Source organism: Heptranchias perlo, chromosome 10, assembly GCF_035084215.1.
Source record: "Heptranchias perlo isolate sHepPer1 chromosome 10, sHepPer1.hap1, whole genome shotgun sequence".
Classification (NCBI taxonomy): domain Eukaryota; kingdom Metazoa; phylum Chordata; class Chondrichthyes; order Hexanchiformes; family Hexanchidae; genus Heptranchias; species Heptranchias perlo.
In genome coordinates, this window is record NC_090334.1 from 35711929 (window position 1) to 35729778 (window position 17850).

At 45.5% G+C, this 17850-nt stretch overlaps 1 protein-coding gene across 12 annotated transcripts in view; it reads right to left on the reverse strand.

Moving 5' to 3' along the window:
• Positions 1-17850, reverse strand: part of mipol1 (mirror-image polydactyly 1) — a 288620-nt gene that overhangs the window by 210634 nt on the left and 60136 nt on the right. For 2 of the 12 annotated variants that reach the window (XM_067991461.1, XM_067991459.1), the window contains one exon: positions 10390-10455. The exons of 9 other annotated variants lie outside the window; for them this stretch is intronic. The gene's annotated coding sequence lies outside the window, so the exon portion shown is untranslated. Of the gene's footprint in view, positions 1-5451; positions 5575-10389; positions 10456-17850 lie in introns of those variants that run through there. One more of the 12 variants, XM_067991463.1, reaches the window with a different exon arrangement.

Genomic DNA, 17850 nt, shown 5'->3' on the forward strand with positions numbered 1-17850 from the left:
TCGAGCTTCTCGAGTGTTGTTGGAGCTGCACTCATCCAAGCAAGTGGAGAGTATTCCATCACACTCCTGACTTGTGCCTTGTAGATGGTGGAAAGGCTTTGGGGAGTCAGGAGGTAAGTCACTCGCCGCAGAATACCCAGCCTCTGACCTGCTCTCGTAGCCACAGTATTGAAATGGCTGGTCCGGTTAAGTTTCTGGTCAATGGTGACCCCCGGGATGTTGATGGTGGGGGATTCGGTGATGGTAATGCCGTTGAATGTCAACGGGAGGTGGTTAGACTCTCTCTTGTTGGAGATGGTCATTGCCTGGCACGAATGTTACTTGCCACTTATGAGCCCAAGCCTGGATGTTCCAGGTCTTGCTGCATGCGGGCTCGGACTGCTTCATTATTTGAGGGGTTGCGAATGGAACTGAACACTGTACAATCATCAGCGAACATCCCCATTTCTGACCTTATGATGGAGGGAAGGTCATTGATGAAGCAGCTGAAGATGGTTGGGCCTAGGACTGAGATGATTGGCCTCCAACAACCACTACCATCTTCCTTTGTGCTCGGTATGACTCCAGCCACTGCAGAGTTTTCCCCCGGATTCCCATTGACTTCAATTTTACGATGGCTCCTTGGTGCCACAATCGGTCAAATGCTGCCTTGATGTCAAGGGCAGTCACTCTCACCTCACCTCTGGAATTCAGCTCTTTTGTCCATGTTTGGACAAAGGCTGTAATGAGGTCTGGAGCCGAGTGGTCTTGGCAGAACCCAAACTGAGCATCGGTGAACAGGTTATTGGTGAGTAAGTGCCGCTTGATAGCACTGTCGACGACACTTTCCATCACTTTGCTGATGATTGAGAGTAGACTGATGGGGCGGTAATTGGCCGGATTGGATTTGTCCTGCTTTTTGTGGACAGGACATACCTGGGCAATTTTCCACATTGTCGGGTAGATGCCAGTGTTGTAGCTGTACTGGAACAGCTTGGCTAGAGGCCCAGCTAGTTCTGGAGCACAAGTCTTCAGCACTGCAGCTGGGATGTTGTCGGGGCCCATAGCCTTTGCTGTATCCAGTGCACTCAGCCATTTCTTGATATCATGTGGAGTGAATCGAATTGGCCGAAGACTGGCTTCCGTGATGGTGCGGAATGAGGCCGAGATGGATCATCCACTCGTCACTTCTGGCTGAAGATGATTGCAAACGCTTCAGCCTTGTCTTTTGCACTCACGTGCTGGACTCTGCCATCATTGAGGATGGGGATGTTTACAGAGCCTCCTCCTCCCGTTAGTTGTTTAATTGTCCACCACCATTCACGACTGGATGTGGCAGGACTGCAGAGCTTTGATCTGATCCGTTGGTTGTGGAATTGCTTAGCTCTGTCTGTAACATGTTGCTTCCGCTGTTTAGCATGCATGTAGTCCTGAGTTGTAGCTTCACTAGGTTGGCACTTCATTTTTAGGTGCGCCTGGTGCTGCTCCTGGCATGCTCTTCTGCACTCTTCATTGAACCAAGGTTGATCCCCTGGCTTGTTGGTAATGGTAGAGTGAGGAATATGCCCAGCGATGAGGTTACAGATTGTGCTGGAATACAATTCTGCTGCTGCTGCTGATGGTCCACAGCGCCTCATGGATGCCCAGTTTTGAGCTGCTAGATCTGTTCTGAATCTATCCCATTTAGCACGGTGGTAGTGCCACACAACACGTTGGATGGTGTCCTCAGTGCGAAGACGGGACTTCATCTCCACGAGGACTGTGCGGTGGTCACTCCTACCAATACTGTCATGGACAGATGTATTTGCAACAGGTAGATTGGTGAGGATGAGGTCAAGTAAGTTTTTCCCTCGTGTTGGTTCGCTCACCACCTGCCGCAGGCCCAGTATGGCAGCATTGTCCTTCAGGACTCGGCCAGCTCGGTCAGTAGTGGTGCTACCAAGCCACTCTTGGTGATGGACATTGAAGTCCCCCACCCAGAGTACATTTTGTGCCCTCGCTACCCTCAGTGCTTCCTCCCAAGTGGTGCTCAACATGGAGGAGGACTGATTCATCAGCTGAGGGAGGGCGGTAGGTGGTAATCAGCAGGAGGTTTCCTTGCCTATGTTTGACCTGATGCCATGAGATTTCATGGGGTCCAGAGTCAACGTTGAGGACTCCCAGGGCCACTCCCTCCTGACTGTATATCACTGTACCGCCACCTCTGGTGGGTCTGTCCTGCCGGTGGGACAGGACATACCCAGGGATGGTGATGGAAGAGTCTGGGACGTTGGCTGAAAGGTTTGATTCTGTGAGTATGGCTATGTCAGACTGTTGCTTGACTAGTCTGTGGGACAGCTCTCCCAATTTTGGTACAAGTCCCCAGATGTTAGTAAGGAGGACCTTGCAGGGTCGACTGGGCTTGGTTTGCCGTTGTCGTGTCCGGTGCCGGGTAGTCCGTCCGGTTTTATTCTTATTGTGACTTTTCGTAGCGAGATTTTACAACTGAGTGGCTTGCTCGGCCATTTCAGAGGGCAATTAAGAATCAACCACATTGCTGTGGGTCTGGAGTCACATGTAGGCCAGACCGGGTAAGGACGGCAGGTTTCCTTCCCTAAAGGACATTAGTGAACCAGATGGGTTTTACGACAATCCGGTAGTTTCATGGCCATCATTACTGATACTAGTATTTTAATTCCAAATTTTATTTAATTAATTGAATTTAATTAATTAATTGAATTTAAATTCACCAGCTGCCGTGGCGGGATTTGAACTCATGACTCTGGATTTTCGTCCAGGCCTCTGGATTACTCGTCCATTAACATAACCACTATGCTACCGTACCCTCAAGGATAGATTGTTGGTGGTAATGACGGTTATGAAAGAAAGGGGAACAGTACCTAACAAAAGGGAACCATTTACAATGTCAGCTCGCATCGGGGCCAGGAAGAGAAGTTAGGTGGTTTGCAGTTTAATTGGAATGAGGCTAAGATAGCAAGAGGTGGATCTCATGAACAAAATTCCTCTACCAAAACTGCCTCCTACTCCAGGATCATCCTGGAGAGCAAAGGTAACCTCAAGCTTCTTTTCTCTACTACCAACCATGTCCTTAAACTCCTCTCTGCTGCCTCCTGCCTCCAACAAGTGCAAGGAGCTCATGGGCTTCATTATCAAAATTGAGACCATCCATTCAGCTGGCTCTGCTGCTCCCCGCACTTCCCCTGTCCATCAAGGCAAACCTTCCTCAAGGTTCTGCTATGCTCTAGCTCTGATCCCACATCTTTCTCTAGTTTCTCTCCTCGTGCCCTATCAGAGATCATTTTGTTCATGAGATCCACCTCTTGCTATCTTAGCCTCATTCCAATTAAACTGCAAACCACCTAACTTCTCTTCCTGGCCCCGATGCTAGCTGACATTGTAAATGGTTCCCTTTTGTTAGGTACTGTTCCCCTTTCTTTCATAACCGTCGTTACCACCAATAATCTATCCTTGGCCATCTGCTCTTCCTCATCTACATGCTGCTCCTTGGTGATATCATCTGAAGATGAGGTCAGCTTCCACATGTACGCTGATGAAACCCAGCTCTACCTCTTCATCACCTCTCTTAATCCCATCCTCCGCCCCTGTGTTACCAGACTGCTTGTCTGACATTCAGTCTTAAATGAGCAACAACTTCCTCCAATTAAACATTAGGAAGGTTGAAGCTGCCACCACAAACTCCGTACCCTTGGCACTGATTCCATCATTATTCCCAGCCTCTGTCTCATGTTCAACCAGACTGTTCGCAACTTCAGTGAGCTATTGGAGTCTCAGCTGAGCTTCCAGCCCATATCCTCTCCATCACAACGACCACCTACTGCAACCATATCATCCCCCGCCTCCGCCTCCGCCCCTGCCTCAGCCCATCTATTGCTGAAACCCTTATCCATACCTTTGTTACCTCCAGACTTGACTATTCCTATGCTCTCCTAGCCAGACTCCCATTGTCCACCCTCCATACACTTCAGCTCATCCAAAATTCTACTGTCCATATCCCATTCTGCACTGTTCCACTCACCCATCACCCCTGACCTTGCTTACCTACATTGGCTCTTGTCCCCCAAAGTCTTCAATTTAAAATTCTCATCTTCGTATTTAAATACCTCATGACCTTACCCCTCCCTATCTCTAACTTTGTCCAGCCCGACAACCCACCCAGAACTCTGCATTCCTCAGACTCTGGTCTCTTGTGCAAGCCCCTCCATTTGCACCTCCATTGGTGGCCGTGTCTTCAGCCGTCCAGGCCCTAAGCTCTGGAATTCCCTCCCTAAACCTCTCAGCCTCTCCACCTCCCTCTCCTCCTTAACACCCACCTCTGTGATCTTTCCTAATATCTCCTCTAGTTCAGCAATCATATTTGTCTGATTATGCTTCTTTGAAGCCCCTTGGATGTTTTTCTGGTATTTAAGGCACCATCTAAATGCAAATAGTTGTTGGTAAAATTAGAGGTCCAAGTTATGAAAAAAGACTGGAGAAACAAGGCTTTTCAGCCTTAAGAGGCATCTGAGAGGTGATTCTACAGGAGTTATGCAAGATAGCAAATGGTATGAAAAGGCAAAATCCAGAAAATTACTTTAAATTGCAAGAGTAAGACAAGGGGCCATAGGTTCAAACTAGTAAAAGGTAAATTTAAGACTGATATCAGGAAGTTCCTCTTCACACAAAGTGGAATGAACTCTCGGATAGAGTAGTGAAGGCAAAAACCTCTTGATAATTTAAGAACTAATTGGATAATGCAATGGGAGAACTTCAGGATTATTGTGGAGGCACTAAGATGCACCCAACAGCCTTCCTCAAACATAATTACCTTGTTATTATGTTAAAAGATAGAGATATATGCACATACCCAAGTGTTCCCTGTATGAAAGTGTTAGGGAACAGGGAACATGGCAATACACATGACAGCAACATAAGAAAGCAGCTGCAAATCATAAAAAGCCAATGTCCAGAAACTACTCCAATAAATAAGCACTTGCCTTGACTGAGACAATTATTTGCCTTGACTGAGACAGAAACCCACAGATGAGATTCTCGTTAATAACTGTACCTCAGTTATTGGCATAGAGAATCTGCAGGGGTGCGATTCCATCAGTTATACAGAGGAACTCTGCTACTGACCCCGCCAAAGACTGCAGGGACAGGAGGAGGGTTGTACAGAAGTGGACCTTGGTGGTTTGGGGTGCATTGGTTGTGCCTCCCGCAAAAGACCTCAGAAAGGCCAGTACCCAGGTTGAGGTGGGCGGGGGGGGTGCAAGCAGGTGCTAGGCACCATCTCTCAAAGAACAATCCAGATGCCCAAAGAGACCCACTCATGAAAATGGCTGCTTGAAGCCCCCGAAAAAATTCTGGCCCCCTCATCTTTGAGGGGTCCATGCCCTGGCCCGAAGCCTGGACCCCCAGGCATACCCCACTTCCACCCATTTTGGCTGGTACGCCGAGAGAGACCAGACATACCTTTATGGATAGTTGGGGCCCAGGATATGGAGGACCAAGGAGCAGGAACTCCTGAGGAATGCCCACAGCTGACTCTGCCAGAAAATTTGGCTTAAGGCTGGGACCTGATATATCTGGATTCTGGCTGAGTTTGTGGCTGTTCCAGCGACCTCCTGCTGTACTTATAACAGGAGTCCTGCAAAATGAATGCAGATTTTTGGGGCCATTAATTCTACAAAAGTCAAAATACTTTGGGAAAATTCCTGGGTTTGATGATCTTGTGCATATGCTAATATTTAATACTTCGATATAATTCTAGATCTGTGGTTAAATTTTATATATTGCTCCATTTGAACTATGCAGACTCAGGTCAATTTGGTCCACGATACAGCAGCAAGAATAACACTCGAGTATAACGAATATATGACTATGCAATCAGTTGAAAAGCATCATACCAGAGTAAATTACAAAATTAATATTCATCTAGCCACTTATGGTCACAGCTCCTAAATTATTTCAAAACTATACATTCTATTAAATAAACAGACTAAAATATTCACTTGTATTTCTACAGATTCAGCAGTAATGATTTGAAATAAAAGGAGAAAACACTACTTGCACACCAAATTGAAAGAGGAAAGTAGCTTAACGATTTAGCTGTACTGTGTTCAGATGAAGGGGTGAACCCAATATATGATAATTTATCCTTTTCTTTCATATGCTAACCAATCTGTGCATTTCCAGAATTTTCTATTCTTATTTCAGATTTCCATTATAGCCGACTGCCTTTATTGATGAGGTAAAAAGAGAATTTCCTGAACAAATAAAAATCTCCTCGGGGTGGGGGGGGGGAAAGCTCCACCATCAACACGCCGTTCTATATTGCTACCCAAGGACTTCAGTCAAACATACACAAGTTAAAAATGGAAAACAAGAAGGGAAATTCAGTGGAACCGTTTCATTTGAGGGCACTCTTACCTTGCAGCAACCAGTCTGTAACCAGTACCTGCACTTTGGAAGGAAAATTGTGTGGGTTCTTTTGCTTGGGTGTGCTCTGGAATGCCCAGTTTTCCAATATTCATGGCATCGAGGCATTCCAGTATACCAGAGTGCAGATCATAGGCATCTCATCAGTGAAGCACTATCCCAGATAGAATTCTGTGCATGTGCATTTGAGGGGGGAGTTGGCATTGCCACTGGCAGCAGCTCAAGCCCCAGGTGAGCAGGATGGAGCCAAGCAGTGGGGCCGTGCTCCACATTGTGGTGACAGGATTCCACAAGAAGAGCTACCAGGTGAGTGGCAGATCCAATCAGACCGGGGGGGTGGAAGAAAGAGAGAGAAAAAGAGAGAGAGAGAGAGAGAGAGAGAGAGAGAGAGAAAAAGAAAGAGAATGATAGGGATGAATGGAGGTTCACAAATGTGTATTTCAGGAAGAACGAATTCAAGTAAAGTGATTATTGGCTTCCTCTCCTCCCATCTATTTTGCTTGACCTCATCCTCACCAATCTACCTGTCGCAGAGGCATCTGTCCATGACAGTATTGGAAGGAGTGACCACCGCACAGTCCTCGTTGAGATGAAGTCTCGTCTTCGCACTGAGGACACCATCCAACGTGTTGTGTGGCACTACCACCGTGCTAAATGGGATAGATTCAGAACAGATCTAGCAGCTCAAAACTGGGCATCCATGAGGCGCTGTGGGCCATCAGCAGCAGCAGAATTGTATTTCAGCACAATCTGTAACCTCATGGCTGGGCATATTCCTCATTCTACCATTACCAACAAGCCAGGGGATCAACCTTGGTTCAATGAAGAGTGCAGAAGAGCATGCCAGGAGCAGCACCAGGCGCACCTAAAAATGAAGTGCCAACCTGGTGAAGCTACAACTCAGGACTACATGCATGCTAAACAGCGGAAGCAACATGTTACAGACAGAGCTAAGCAATTCCACAACCAACGGATCAGATCAAAGCTCTGCAGTCCTACCACATTAAGTCGTGAATGGTGGTGGACAATTAAACAACTAATGGGAGGAGGAGGCTCTGTAAACATCCCCATCCTCAATGATGGTGGACTCCAGCATGTGAGTGCAAAAGACAAGGCTGAAGCGTTTGCAACCATCTTCAGCCAGAAGTGCCGAGTGGATGATCCATCTCGGCCTCCTCCCGATATCTCCACCATCACAGAAGCCAGTCCTCGGCCAATTCGATTCACTCCACGCGATATCAAGAAACGGCTGAGTGCACTGGATACAGAAAAGGCTATGGGCCCCGACAACATCCCAGCTGTAGTGCTGAAGACTTGTGCTCCAGAACTAGCTGCACCTCTAGCCAAGCTGTTCCAGTACAGCTACAATATTGGCATCTACCCGACAATGTGGAAAATTGCCCAGGTATGTCCTGTCCACAAAAAGCAGGACAAATCCAATCTGGCCAATTACCGCCCCATCAGTCTACTCTCAATCATCAGCAAAGTGATGGAAGGTGTCGACAACAGTGCTGTCAAGCGGCACTTACTCACCAATAACCTGTTCACCGATGCTCAGTTTGGATTCCACCAGGACCACTCGGCTCCAGACCTCATTACAGCTTTGTTCCAAAAATGGACAAAAGAGCTGAATTCCAGAGTTGAGGCGAGAGTGACTGCCCTTGACATCAAGGCAGCATTTGACCGAGTGTGGCACCAAGGAGCCCGAGTAAAATTGAAGTCAATGGGAATCAGGGGGAAAACTCTGCAGTGGCTGGAGTCATACCAAGCACAAAGGAAGATGGTAGTGCTTGTTGGAGGCCAATCATCTCAGCCCCATGACATAGCTGCAGGAGCTCCTCAGGGCAGTATCCTAGGCCCAACCATCTTCAGCTGCTTCATCAATGACCTTCCCTCCATCATAAGGTCAGAAATGGGGATGTTCGCTGATGATCGCACAGTGTTCAGTTCCATTCATAACCCCTCAAATAATGAAACAGTCCAAGCCCGCATGCAGCAAGACCTGGACAACATCCAGGCTTGGGCTAATAAGTGGCAAGTAACATTCGCGCCAGACAAGTGCCAGGCAATGACCATCTCCAACAAGAGAGAGTCTAAACACTTCCCGTTGACATTCAACGGCATTACCATCACCGAATCACCCACCATCAACATCCTGGGGGTCACCATTGACCAGAAACTTAACTGGACCAGCCATATAAATACTGTGGCTACAAGAGCAGGTCAGAGGCTGGGTATTATGTGGCGAGTGACTCATCTCCTGACTCCCCAAAGCCTTTCCACCATTTACAGGGCACAAGTCAGGAGTGTGATGGAATACTCTCCACTTGCCTGGATGAGTGCAGCTCCAACAACACTCAAGAAGCTCGACACAATCCAGGACAAAACAACCTGCTTGATTGGCACCCCATCCACCACCCTAAACATTCACTCCCTTCACCATCGGCGCACTGTGGCTGCAGTGTGTACCATCCACAGGATGCACTGCAGCAACTCACCAAGGCTTCTTCGACAGCACCTCCCAAACCCGCGACCTCTACCACCTAGAAGGACAAGAGCAGCAGGTACATGGGAACAACACCACCTGCACATTCCCCTCCAGGTCACACATCATCCCGATTTGGAAATATATCGCCGTTCCTTCATCGTCGCTGGGTCAAAATCCTGGAACTCCCTTCCTAACAGCACTGTGGGAGAACCTTCACCACACAGACTGCAGCGGTTCAAGGCGGCGGCTCACCACCACCTTCTCAAGGGCAATTAGGGATGGGCAATAATTGCCGGCCTCGCCAGCGACGCCCACAGCCCATGAATGAATTTAAAAAAAAATTATTTACTGGTTCCCCTCATACTCTTTTCTTTGACCTTACTTTCTTCTTATAATGAAAGATAGCTATGGACATGAAAATAAAATGCGTTGCGCGCATGCGCGAAGGGCCAACTGCCATGGTAACGTACTGGTTCAGTCAGGCATGTACAACTGAATCAAAAAGTTCAGCAGCCGCCATTGCTGCACATCCAGAAAAATCTTCTAAAATTCTAAACTAGGCTGAAACTTCAGTGTTTTAGTGGGAGAGTGATACAATATCTGAGGTGTCGTCTTTCAGATAAGATATTAAACCAAGACCTTGTCTGCATGTTCAGATGGACATAAAATATCCCATGGCACTCTTCGAAGACAACCCAGGAGTTCTCCCACTGTCCTGGCCAACATTTATCCCTCAACCAACATTACCAAAAACAGAGTAACTCCTCATTTATCTCATTCATGTTTATGGGACCTGGCTGTGCACAAATTAGGTAATGCATTTACGTACAACAGTGACTACACTTCAAAGGTAATTCATCAGCTGTGAATCATTTTTGAACATCCGAAGAACATGAAAGATGTTATATAAATGCAAATTCTTTTTCTTTAGATTTGTGCTCTATCCCTCTGCTTAATTAACCCTATACCTCATTTGCCTTTTTTACTGCAGTTACACACTGCTACAGAATGCTTGATTACTCCATTTAACAGATACCTTTGGTTCCTTGCTCTTAGTGACAAAATGGGCTTTTGCCTTTCAATTTTTTTTTTTAAATTTACATGAGCATCAGCATGTAAGGAGTTAAATTCGTCTCACTCAAGATATTTCTCAAAGGGAAACACCTGAGTTCAGTTCCAGACAGACTGGTTATGGCGCTTTTCACATATTCAAATTGATTAAACGGAGAACAATAGAAAGGTAGTCACAATTGACTGGAATGGTTGATGTCACGTTCCAGAATCTCTTTTCACAAAGGATTTGGAAAAGGTTACTTTAAATGTTATGTTTTAAACTACAGTGTATGCACACTAGTTAAAAAGAGGGTCTGAGGTGACAGGTAGGTCAAAAATGTTGTTTAGTTATCTTTGATGTTGCTTGCTTATAAACTGTAAATAATAACCATATTGTTAACTCGTTCAGTAAATCGATAACCCCCTCGCACCAGTCATGTTACGTGGTCCCTAGTCCCGAGCACTCAGCAGGAGGTCTGGCAGGCCTTCTTTTTCTGCTGTGAATAGCAAAAGATAAAAACAGATATAATCAGTCCATCAGGAGGTTTTTGAAATAGGATGCTGCATAAGTAGTCATGTATTTAAGAAAAAGCTACAAAGCAGTGAGTCCCAGAAAATGGCTGCAAGAAGGATACAATACAAGGGCTGGTTAAAAATTATTTTGTTTAAGTCAAGCACTGATGTGGGATAGTGCAGTGTATTCATTATTTTTTGTATTATTACCTGAAGACAAATTGCATTGATTGAACTAAGTGAATCTGGTCAAAACTGTTGCAATGTCATTCACTGACTGTGAAATAAAGTAGCTTAACAATTCATATCAAGTATCATCTCACCAAGTGTTTACTCAGTCTGCCTTCAGAAAGATTGAAGAAGTATACGTGTGAAAGACACAAGTAGCTGGTCACAAAGGGGTATTATTGTTACAACCCCAGATTACGTTTTTGTTCAAGTAGATATGGGGCAATGTATGTCAAATCCTATAAAAGTAAGATGGACTGAACATTTACAACAACAGTTTGCATTTATATAGTGCCTTTAACACAGAAAAACATCCCAGGCACCAAGGCAAAGGAGATAATAGGTTGGAGAGCTTTCATGGAGGGATTGAGGAAGGGAATTCCAGAGCATGGGTCCGACATGGCTGAAGCCATGGCCAACAATGGTAGGGTGAAGGGTGGGGGGGGGGCGGATGCACAAGAGGCCAGGGTTGGAGGACCGCAGAGTTTGGGGTGGGGAGGGAGGGAATTGCAGAAGTTACAGAGACCAGGAAGGGATTTAAAGACGGAGATGAAATGTTTAAATTGGAGGCTTTGGGTAACTGGGAGCCAATTTGAGGCCAATCATCTCAGCCCCAGGACATTGCTGCAGGAGATCCTCAGGGCAGTGTCCTAGGCCCAACCATCTTCAGCTGCTTCATCAATGACCTTCCCTCCATCATAAGGTCAGAAATGGGGATGTTCGCTGATGATTGCAGAGTGTTTAGTTCCATTCACAACCCCTCAGATAATGACGCAGTCCGTGCCCGCATGCAGCAAGACCTGGACGACATCCAGGCTTGGGCTGATGAGTGGCAAGTAACATTCGCGCCAGACAAGTGACAGGCAATGACCATCTCCAACAAGAGAGTCGAACCACTTCTCCTTGACATTCAACGTCATTACCATCACCGAATCCCCCACCATCAACATCCTGGGGGTCACCATTGACCAGAAACTTAACTGGACCAGCCACATAAATACTGTGGCTACGAGAGCAGGTCAGAGGCTGGGTATTCTGTGGCGAGTTACTCACCTCCTGACTCCCCCAAGCCTTTCCACCATTTACAAGGCACAAGTCAGGAGTGTGATGGAATACTCTCCACTTGCCTGGATGAGTGCAGCTCCAACAATACTCAAGAAGCTCGACACCATCCAGGACAAAGCAGCCCACTTGAATGGCACCCCATCCACCACCCTAAACATTCACTCCCTTTATCACCGGCGCACTGTGGCTGCAGTGTGTACCATCCACAGGATGCACTGCAGCAACTCGCCAAGGCTTCTTCAACAGCACCTCCCAAACCCACAACCTCTACCACCTAGAAGGACAAGGGCAGCAGGCACATGGGAACAACACCACCTGCACATTCCCCTCCAAGTCACACACCATCCTGACTTGGAAACATATCGCCGTTCCTTCATCGTCGCTGGGTCAAAATCCTGTACCTCACTTCCTAACAGCACTGTGGGAGAACCTTCACCACACGGACTGCAGTGGTTCAAGAAGGTGGCTCACCGCCACCTTCTCAAGGGCAATTAGGGATGGGCAATAAATTCTGGCCTTGCCAGCGATGCCCACATCCCATGAACGAATAAAAAAAAAAACTGAAGTAGGTCAGCAAGGACAGGAGTGATAGGTGTGTGGATGGTATGGGATAGGATACAGAGAACAGAGTTTTGCAGGAGTTGAACGAGAGGCAGGAGAGCATTGGAATAGTCAAGTCTGGCGTCACAAATGCATGGAAAACAACTGACTCCACCGAACCTAAGAAGGTATCTACAACAGACCTGAATTTGTAACACTTGTATCCATTGACAAACATCTTGGGCCATTAATAGAGATTGCTTCCATTCAATATTGATGAATTAATATTTTGGTTCAATTACATCATGAGGTGTATCATCTGCTACTTATGTTTCAGGATCCACATTGGGTGGGGGGGGGGGGGGGGGGGGGGAGGGGGGGGGGGGAAGAGAAAGAGAATGGGAAAGAGGGGTGGTGGTGGCAGGACACCATACATCCCAGTAGCCGGTGTTTGTGTAAGGATCCACTGTTACAATTCTTGAGCTATGCTATTGTTTGTATAGATACTGGGCAGAAAAAAGTATACTCTGGATCAAAAGGCACGGGAAGTCCACCTACAGGAGCGGCCAGTGACACTGAAACAGAAGATATCGAACATAAAATTACAAAAATGTGACTCTCGTACAATTTTACACTTGACACAAAGCTATGTTGCACTTATTTGTCTCATGAAGCTCCTAATATTTTTATGTACTGTGCTTCAGCTTGAGTCAGAGGGTAGTACTCTTGTCTCCCAGTCAGAAGGTTCAGGGTTCAAGTTCCATTCCAGGACTTTTGAGCACCAGTGCAGTACAAGGGGAGTGTTTCATTGTCAAAATCACTGTTTACCTTTTCAGATGGATGTTAAAGATCTCATAGCACTATTAGATGGAGAGCAAAGACTTTTTTTTGGTATGCTGGCCAACACCACCAAAAGCAGACTGGTCATTCATTTCATTATTGTTTGTGGATCTTGTATACAAAATAGTTTCTGCATTTGTCTTCAAAAGTAATTCAGTGTGTGAAGGACTGTACATTTGAGATTTTTTTGAGAAACATGATAAGATGTTATAAATGAAAGACTTCTACGATTAGTGAAGAACACAATTAAATAATGACAAAATTCAACAATTTATCATAATGCAAATTGATTCAATAAACCCCAAATAGATGGAAAATGCTTATTGTAAATAAGATTATAGTGTATTTTTACTATGTGACATGTTAACTATAATGAATTCATGTAAAAAAAAACCTAATTAGGTACTTCAATCTTCAACAGTATGGAAAATATGAAGCTATGTATAGTTATTTTAAGCCTCAGCATACTCCATGCAGACGTCCAGGTTAATAATGTGGCACAGTATTCAGGAACAAAGGCGGCGTAGGTGCAAAATGATTCATCTGCATAACATTTTATTACATAAGTTTACATTATGATACAATACAGTAAATTGATAAATTATCTTACAAGAGTTAAGTTTGGTAAATTGGTTTTACTAATTTAAAATGGCATTGGGCTTGGGATGGGGAATTAGAAAAGCAATTAAGTTCAAACACACGTTTCCAAGTGTTTACAGGAGTGATGATCTGGCAATGGATTAGCTCAGTGGCAGAGATGTGCTAAGTTAAGGCTACTGATTTGTGATGGAACATGTGGCCAAAATCATAGGTCAGTTCCAGATAAAGACACAGGAATTGTTTAAAAGCAAAGTATCTTTACTTTTAACCAAAACCTGCACAGCTGATCCATCAGCTAATCAACCAGCTCATAGCCTAAGTACCAAATGAGACATTCAGTCAAGCTAGCTGACAGACAAGTCACTGAGCTAAGGACTGGTATTTGCCTGCTGCTTCAGCCTTCAACCAAAACTGCTGCTGGTGCATCCTGGAAAATTGCACATAATGATCACGCTCAGTCTCCAGGAACTGATTTCTACTAACACTCACAGCTGTGCAAAAATTTCAGTTCTGAGACTCGGCTTTTGGAAGAGCCAGAGACCTTGAAGTAAAAACATTAATGGTATTAAAAGACACAACAACAATGTAATGGATAAATTCAATGTTTATTTTTGATTTTGTTTAAAACCTTATTTTGGAAATTAGAAATATCAGTTGCATAGGAAAATGAGTAGGCGTTTTTGCCCCTCGAGCCTGTTCTGCCATTCAATGAGATCATAGCTGATCTGTATCCTAACTCCACTTATCTGCCTTGGCTCCATATCCCTTAATACCCTTGGCTAGCAAAAATCTATCGATCTGAGATTTAAAATTATTAATTGAGCTAGCATCTTCTGCTTTGTCGTGGGAGATAGTACTACACTTCTACCACTCTTTGCGTGAAGAAGTGTTTCCTAACTTCCCTCCTGAATGGTCTGGCTCTGATTTTAAGGTTCTGTCCCCTTGTCCTAGACTCCCCCACCAATAGAAAAAGTTTCTCTCTACATTATCAATTCCTTTCAAAATCTTAAAGATCTCAATCAAATCGCCCCTCAACCTTCTATATTCCAGGGAATACAAGCCTAGTTTATGTAATCTCTCCTCATAATCTATCGCTTGGAGCTCTGGTAAAATTCTGGACAAAGATTTTTCAAAAAGTATTTTTGAGTGGTTCATCAAGAAATTGTGATGACAAAATGTTGACATGTTCCAATGTCTTTGTCCATTATAAACATTGACACAAAAATTGTTACAGGAAGTTAAATTTTGTGGACAGGAAATGTGCATCATATCCAAGTTTTTTTTTTAAATAGTATAGATAAATAATGTGGTGTTAGGATATTTCAGAAGAAATTCAGTTTATGGATGCATGACTGCACATATTAATTCCCAGCACATTTATTTGATTTGAGGCGACATCAACTATCTAACCTTCAGATTGCAAGCTCATTAAAATATTACAATGTTATGGGGGGGACAATGTCCAATGATTTGCAGATTTGATTCAAAAATTTTTAAAATCAGATTAAGCCAACAGGAAAAATGTATTTTTCAGAATTTGGTGATTGAGTCTATAAATGTTATTTCTATTTTTGAAAAAGTAAGCCTGTTTTTCAATTATTTTTTTCTGTTCGCTGGTCTCCTTGCATCACTCATGAATTGCAGCTAATTTGCTAGCTCCTAGCACTTTGACATTTCTACTTTAAACTGGCTGCTAGATGCACAAGAGTGGTCCCAAGATGATTTTCTCTCAAATATTCCCTTAAGAATGTGGTGCAATTCAGAGCAGCAACTCAATGAGAAAAATCCACATTACACCAATCCATGGCATCATATGAAAGAAAGAGAATGAACTTGCATTTATATTGCACTTTCACACCCTCAGAGCATTCCAGAGTGCCTCAAAGACAGTTAATTACCTTTTTGAAGTGTTGTCACGATTGTTTTCTAGGCAAACGTGGAAACCAATTTGCCAAAGGTCCCACAGACGGTAATGACATGAATGACCAGCTAATGAGTTTTTTGGAGGCATTGATTAGGGGATAAATGCAGGCCAGGACATTGGGAGAACAATCCCTCAGATAACGAAGCAGTCCGTGCCTGCATACAGCAAGACCTGGACAACATCCAGGCTTGGGCTGATAAGTGGCAAATAACATTCGCGCCAGACAAGTGCCAGGCAATGACCATCTCCAACAAGAGAGTCTAACCACCTCCCCTTGACATTCAACGGCATTACCATCGCCAAATCCCCCACCATCAACATCCTGGGGGTCACCATTGACCAGAAGCTCAACTGGATCAGCCACATAAATACTGTGGCTACAAGAGCACGTCAGAGGCTGGGTATTCTGTGGCAGGTAACTCACCTCCTGACTCCCCAAAGCCTTTCCACCATCTACAAGAGTGTGATGGAATACTCTCCACTTGCCTGGATGAGTGCAGCTCCAACAACACTCAACAACACCCCACCATCACAGAAGCCAGTCTTCAGCCAATTCGATTCACTCCACGTGATAACAAGAAACGGCTGAGTGCACTGGATTCAGCAAAGGCTATGGGCCACGACAACATCCTGGCTGTAGTGTTGAAGACTTGGGCTCCACAACGAGCTGCGCCTCTAGCTAAGCTGTTCCAGTACAGCTACAACACTGGCATCTACCCGACAATGTGGAAAATTACCCAGGTATGTCCTGTCCACAAAAAGCAGGACAAATCCAATCTGGCTAATTACCGCCCCATCAGTCCACTCTCAATCATCAGCAAAGTGATGGAAGGTGTTGTTGACAGTGCTATCAAGCGGCACTTACTCACCAATAACCTGCTCACCGATGCTCAGTTTGGGTTCCGTCATGACCACTTGGCTCCAGACCTCATTACAGCCATGGTCCAAACATGAACAAAAGAGCTGAATTCCAGAGTTGAGGTGAGAGTGACTGCCCTTGACATCAAGGCAGCATTTGACCGAGTGTGGCACCAAGGAGCCCTAGTAAAATTGAAGTCAATGGGAATCAGGGAGGAAACTCTCCAGTGGCTGGAGTCATACCCAGCACAAAGGAAGATGGTAGTGGTGTTGGAGGCCAATCATCTCAGCCCCAGGACATTGCTGCAGGAGTTCCTCAGGGCAGTGTCCTAGGCCCAACCATCTTCAGCTGCTTCATCAATGACCTTCCCTCCATCATAAGGTCAGAAATGGGGATGTTCGCTGATGATTGCACAGTGTTCAGTTCCATTCGTAACCCCTCAAACAATGAAACAGTCCAAGCCCGCATGCAGCAAGACCTGGACAACATCCAGGCTTGGGCTGATAAGTGGCAAGTAACATTCGCGCCAGACAAGTGCCAGGCAATGACCATCTCCAACAAGAGAGAGTCTAACCACCTCCCCTTGACATTCAACGGTGTTACCATCGCCGAATCCCCCACCATCAACATCCTGGGGGTCACCATTGACCAGAAACTTAAATGGACCAGCCATATAAATACTGTGGCTACAAGAGCAGGTCAGAGGCTGGGTATTCTGCGGCGAGTGACTCACCTCCTGACTCCCCAAAGCCTTTCCACCACCTACAAGGCACAGGTCAGGAGTGTGATGGAATAGTCTCCACTTGCCTGGATGAGTGCAGCTCCAACAACATTCAAGAAGCTCAACACCATCCACAACAAAGCAGCCCGCTTGATTGGCACCCCATCCACCACCCTAAACATTCACTCCCTTCACCACTGGCACACAGTGGCTGCAGTGTGTACCATCCACAGGATGCACTGCAGCAACTCGCCAAGGCTTCTTCGACAGCACCTCCCAAACCCGCAACCTCTACCACCTTGAAGGACAAGGGCAGCAGACACATGGGAACAACACCACCTGCACATTCCCCTCCAAGTCACACGCTATCCCGACTTGGAAATATATCGCCGTTCCTTCATCGTCGCTGGGTCAAAATCCTGGAACTCCCTTCCTAACAGCACTGTGGGAGAACCTCCACCACACGGACTGCAGCGGTTCAAGGCGGCGGCTCACCACCACCTCCTCAAGGGCAATTAGGGACGCCCACATCCCATGAACAAAAAAAAAATCCTGCTCTTTTTCGAATAGTGCCATAGGATCCCATGAGGAGGAAATGAAGG